The sequence below is a fragment of the Hipposideros armiger genome, unplaced genomic scaffold (assembly GCF_001890085.2).
Source record: "Hipposideros armiger isolate ML-2016 unplaced genomic scaffold, ASM189008v1 scaffold_108, whole genome shotgun sequence".
NCBI classification, from domain to species: Eukaryota; Metazoa; Chordata; class Mammalia; order Chiroptera; family Hipposideridae; genus Hipposideros; species Hipposideros armiger.
Window position 1 is genome coordinate 1,358,425 of NW_017731458.1, and position 6,734 is coordinate 1,365,158.

The following is a 6,734-nucleotide window of genomic DNA, read 5'->3' on the forward strand; positions in this document are numbered from 1 at the left end:
CAGTGAAGCAACGTCCTCCACAACTAGACTGAAGAACAAAACGACAGCAACTTGTCTGTTCCCCTTCCCCCAATTCCCCAGAGCTGTTCCCATCCCCCCAATTCCCCAATAAAAATCTGTAAAAAATAAAAAAATAATAAAAAAATGCATTTATCTGTGGATGAACAATACTATTTGTTCTCTGGCTTTGAGATATAATTGATACATAACACTGTGTAAGTTTAACGTACATATGATGATGACTTGATACATGTATGTATTGCAAAATTATTACAATAAGGTTAGTGAACACCTCCATCACCTCAGATAATTAATTACCTTTTTAGGAGAGGGAGTATGAGAGCATTTATGATCTATTCTTTTAGCAACTTTCAAGTATAAAATATAGCATAGTTAAGTATAGTCACCATGTTGTACATTAGACCCCCCAGAATTTATTCATTCATCTTATAACTGGAAATCTGTACCCTTTGACCAACATCTCTCCATTTTCGACACCCCATTTTACTATTTCTATGAGTTTGGCCTTTTTAGATGCCACATGTAAGCAAGATCATACAGTATTTCTCTTTCTCTATGTCTGACTTATTTCACTTAGCATAATGCCCTCAAGGTCCATCTATGTTGTCACAAAAGGCAGGATTTCCTTTTTTTAATGACTGAGTAATGTTTACATATACATATATCTCACATTTTCTTTATCCATTCATCCGTCAATGGAAACTTATGTTGCTTCCATGTCTTGGCAATTGTGAATAATGTATGAGGTGCAAATATCTCTTCAAGATAGTGATTTCATTTCCGTCAGATGTATATCCAGAAATGGGATTGCTGGGTCATATGGTAGTTCTAGTTTTAAATTTTGGGGGAACCCCCATACTGTTTTCCATAGCGGCTATACCAATTTACATTCCCGTCAACAGTATATAAGGGTTCCCTTTTCTCCACATCCTTGCCAATACTTATTTCTTGTCATTTTTGTCTTTGTTTTTGGTTTTTTTTATAGCCATTCTAACAAGTGTGAGGTGATATCTCATTGTGATTTTGATTTGTATTTCCCTGATGATTAGCAATGTTGAAGACCTTTTCATGTACCTGTTGGCCATCTGTGTATCTTCTTTGGAAAAATGTGTATTCAGGTCTTCTGCCCATTTTTTCTATAATTTGGGGTTTTTTGCTATTGAATTATATGAGTGGTGAACATTACTTAACACTGGAATTAGAAAAGTTTCAGCAATAAATTATAGCCCTATGTTTTGGTTTTATAAATGTTAGTGCTGAGAAACCTTGTCCACATATATAAATAGATGACAACATTATACATTTTGTTGAACACTTTCTGAGATATATGACCCCCAAAATCACGACATCATCAGAAATTACTTAATCTCTCTGCTGACAACCTGATTAGATTTTCCTTTAATTTTTGTTGGGAGCAAAGAATTTGAAACTACCTGTGTTGCAAAATTCATCGAAGTATTCACTTTCTCATTTTCTGGGAGGTATGCTAAGAAGACTACCAAGTTTTACCCAATTACTATCAACTATACCAGTTACTCTTTTATTTAGAGTCACTGTTTAACTTGATATATTTAGAAAGGGCTGGGAAAATTAGACTATTGTTCATGTCAATACACCATTGTCAATCTAATATTTTTTTTGAAAAGTTACTTTTATCCTACATGCTTGAAATATAACTTCTGTAACAGTTTGGAACTTCAGATTTTGCTCCTCCAATTTATGCAAAATATTTGCCGCATAACCTAATTGGCAAGCCCAGTTCTCATAGGCAAACCAGTCAGTCAAATCAGGCTCATTTCCTGTCTGAGAGTCTGACATCATTGTTAAATTCAAGTAGGTTCTAATGCCATGTTAGGTGAGTAAGGACAAGGTCCTTGAGTTTGTGTGCTGGGTGAGATAAGGTGCAACTAACATTAACATCTACCAGTGCTTTCTTTGTTTTGCTCTTACTGGATTCCTTCAGAGACAAAATATATTTTGTCATTAGGTGGATATCATCCTTACTTTCACTCCACTTTATAAAATATGAATTCAAAACATCCAAACATAAGCCAAACAACCCATTTTTAATGCCAAATTTTGTCACCAATAAAAATCTACATAAAACAAAGTCCTAAACCTTTGAATTCAATGCCTTGGTTTAAAAAGGCTTCACTAGCATTGTTAAGAAAATGAAAAGCTAGATTGGGGGAAAATATTTGCACATCCCATGTCTGTCAAAGGACTAATATCCAGAATGTATAAAGAACTCTCAAAACTGAACAACAAGAAAACAAACCAGGGCCGGCAGAGTGGCGCGTTGGTTAAGACCTTGCTTGGGACACCAGAGGGCCCCGGTTCGAATCCCACATATGAGGGCCAGTAACACTGCCCTCTACAGCTAAGATGCTGAACAACAGCTCAACCTGGAGCTGGGCTGCCGTGAGTCACCGGCGACGGCGTAGGCTGCAGCCCCTCCTGCAGTGGGTTGCCATGGGCTACTGTGTATAGCCGACAGCCAGCGTGAGTGGCCATCCAGAAGCCAGCGACTGATCTGCCTCTCCCGGGAAGAGCGCAACGATGGTGCCAACTTGGGCCACTGAAGCGACGTCCTCCACAACTAGACTGAAGAACAAAAGGACAGCAAGTTGTCTGTTCCCCTTCCTCCAATTCCCCAGCGCTGTTCCCATCGCCCAATTCCCCAATAAAAATCTTTAAAGGAAACAAACCATCCAATGAAAAATTAACACTAGACACAAAACAGTCACTCTTCCAAAGAAGATATGAGATTGACAAATAAACACATGAAAAATGTTTGACATCATCGGCAATTAGGAAAATGCAAAGGAAAACCATGGAGATACCACCATGCACCTATTAGAACTGTTAAAATTAAAAATACTGACAATACCAAGTGCTGGTGAAGATGCAGAGTGACTGAACTCATACACTCCTAGTGGAAATGCAAAATGGTACAACCGCTCTAGAAAAGAGTTTGACAGTTTATTATAAAGTTAAACACATACCTACCATATGACCCAGCAATCCCACTGAAAAGACAAGTAAAGAGTTAACGGGAGTGGGTTTGTGAACCGGCAAGATGGGATGGGCAAGGCGTTCACAGGAGCAAGCTTGTGAGCTGGCGGGAGAGAGCTTAAACATGAACCGCTTGGCTCTGACTCCCCTGGCCAGCACTGCACCTGCAGGCTGACAAGCACCTTACATCCATAAAAGGTGGGAACAAAATAGTTCCCAATCGCAACAGCAACCCCCTGCAAGCTGACATCCATCATAGATAGAAACAGGAGAGTTCCCAGGAGAAGACAATTGTAACAACAGCCAGCCCCCCCTCCCCGCCCCAAGCCCCTTAAGCTGACAAGCACCTTCCATCCTGCTTAGAAAAATATAAAACCCCAGCACTCCTTCTCATTGGTGTAGCTGTCCCCCATTGGACTCTGCCCTGGCCCAACTCCTGCCGGTATCTCTCTCTTACCCCTGTCTCCACAGCGGTCTCCATCAGACTCTGCCCTGGCAAAACTTCTGCCAGTTCCAAACAGAACTCTCTCTCCCTTTTTGACTTTCAATAAATCTCTTCTTTGGATCTTCTTGTAGAGTCTCGTAAATTTTTTTACATGCTGTGAACGACCAGGGGTTAATTCTACACCAAGACACCCACTCCTGGATATTGTATCAATAATTCATTCCTTTTTTTTTTTTTTAAGATTTTTTTTTATTGGGGATTTTGGGGGATGGGAACAGTGCTGGGGAATTGGGGGAAGGGGAACAGACAAGTTGCTGTCGTTTTTGTTCTTCAGTCTAGTTGTGGAGGACGTGGCTTCACTGGCCCAAGTTGGTACCATCATTGCGCTCTTCCCGGGCGAGGCACATCAGTCGCCGGCTTCTGGACGGCCGCTCACTGCGGCTGCTGGCCGCTCACGCTGGCTGCTGGCTACACACGGTAGCCCATGGCAACCCACTGCCACAGGGGCTGCAGCCTACGCCGTCGCCGGCGACCCACGGCAGCCCAGCTTCAGGTCAAGCTGTTGTTCAGCATCTTAGCTGTGGAGGGCAGTGTCACTGGCCCTCATATGTGGGATCCGAACCGGGGCCCTCTGGTGTCCCAAGCCAGTTCTTAACCATCGCGCCACTCGGCCGGCCCTAATTCATTCCTTTTTATTGCTGAGTACTATTCCACTGGATAAACAAACTGTGGTACATCTATACAATGGAATACTACTCAGCAAAAAAAAAGAAAAGGGAAGAACTATTGACACATGCAATGACTTGGATGAATCTCAAAGACATACAGAGTGAAAGAAGCCAATCTCAAAAGATTACTGAATGATTCCATTTATATGGCATGCTCAAAAATATGAATCTGTACTGATGAAGAACAAATCAGTGGTAGCCAGGGGGCAGGGGAAGGGCATGGATATAAAGAGATAGCACAAGGGAGGTTTTGAGGTGATGTGACTAACTGCTGTTTGTTCTGATTGTGCTGGTAGTTACATGAATCCGCATATGTATTAAAATTTATAGAACATAAAAAGTCAATTTAGGGCCGGCCGAGTGGCACGATAGTTAAGAACTGGCTTGGGATGCCAGAGGGCCCCAATTCGGATCCCACATATGAGGGCCAGTGACACTGCCCTCTACAGCTAAGATGCTGAACAACAGCTCGACCTGGATCTGGGCTGCCGTGAGTCGTCGGCTACAGTGGGTTGCCATGGGCTACTATGTGTAGCCAGCAGCCAGCGTGAGTAGCCAGCAGCCGCAGTGAGCGGCCATCCAGAAGCCGGCGACTGATCTGCCTCGCCCGGGAAAAGCGCAATGATGGTGCCAACTTGGCCAGTGAAGTAACGTCCTCCACAACTAGACTGAAGAACAAAAAACGACAGCAACTTGTCTGTTCCCCTTCCCCTAATTCTCCAGCACTGTTCCCATCCCCCCAATACCCCAATAAAAATCTTTAAAAAAACAAAAACAAAAAGTTTTATTGCCACTAGTATGTCAAATTGTTTCTTTCTTTGGTATCCCAATGATTTTTATGCCTTGGAGCAAAGCACTCTAATAAGATTTAGAATGGGTAGGAGAGGTATGTCTTTCTTCTCTAAGTAGGAGATGTTTAGGAAAGAGAGGTGGGCAAGGAGAGCTGGCATGATGCCCCAGACACAGGTCCCCAATTACACACTCACGGCATTCATGATTTCCTGCAATGGCCTCCCACCTGGTCTGTTTCCTATCTATACTCTACATTACTGCCTTGTTTTGCTAAAATTCAATGTGACTTCTTTGCTTAATGTCTTCAATGCTGTAAGTCCCAATGTTAAAATGGTTTATCAAGCTCTGCCTGTCAGTCTCTATTCTCATCTGTAAGTGTTCTCTCCCTCTCTCTTTCTCTCTCTCTCTCTCTCTCTCTCTCTCTCTCTCTCTCATTCTCTTTTTGTTCTTCATCAGTCTAGCTAAAGGTTTTTCATTTTACTGATCTTTAAAAAAAGACACTATGGCTTTGCTCATTTTCTCTATTGTGTGTCTGTTTTCTCTTTCATTGATTTTGCTTTATTATTTCTTTCCTTCTACTTACATTGGATTTATTTTGCTCTTCTTTCTCTACCTTTTTAAAGTGAAACGACGCCAAATGCTGTCCTCTAGAAATATAATGTGCACCATACATGTAATTTAAAAGGTTCAGTACCCATATCTTAAAAAGTAAACAAGAAACGGTAAAAAGAAAATTTCGAATTGAAAGTTGCGGTACAGTAAATAATTGTAAAACTTGTCCATACTCACCCAAAAGCATTGGCAAAAGACGTGAGATCACTGAATTGTCTTCTGTCTCTTTCAACAGTTCCATAACTGGTAAGTGATCCGTAGCATTTGCTTGTATTATACATTTGTTTGAATAACTTGAATAACCATATCCGTGACAGTTTTCTGAAGCGTCTGCTTCAGAAAACTGAACACAGTCTTATGGATTTGTTCCATTATAGAATACATAGTGAAAATATTTGTGTTCCGTTTTCTGACTTTTCTGTTGAGTATAATTTATATTTTCTTGTTTCTTCATATGTCTACTAATTTAGGGCTGTATCCTGATATTCATAATATATTGTCAGACTCCAGATTCTGCTATGTTCCTCCAGAGAGTAGGCAGGTAATATGTAGAATTCTGGGCTCCTCCTCTGTACCCTTCACCTCCCAGACTTCCCTCTCTCACTTTCCAGCTGCTGTAGTCGCCCCAAACGCTGTCCTCTACTTTTCAATTAGTATGAACGCACGCTTCCATCAACGTTTTAGTGCCCCCTTGGGGTGAAAAGCTCAAAAATGAGAAACCCGGGCCGACCAAGTGGCGTGATGGTTAAGAACTGGCTTGGGACGCCAGAGGGCCCTGGTTCGGATCCCACATATGAGGGCAAGTGACATTGCCCTCCACAGCTAAGATGCTGAACAACAGCTCAACCTGGAGCTGGGCTGCCCTGAGTCGCCGGCGACGGCGTAGGCTGCAGACCCTGTGGCAGTGGGTTGCCATGGGCTACCATGTGTAGCCAGCATCCAGCGTGAGCAGCCAGCAGCTGCAGTGAGCGGCCGTCCAGAAGCCGGCAACTGATCTGCCTCACCCGGGAAGAGCGCAATGATGGTGCCAACTTGGGCCAGTGAAGCAACGTTCTTCACAACTAGACTGAAGAACAAAATGACAGCAACTTGTCTGTTCCCCTTCCCCCAATTCCCCAATA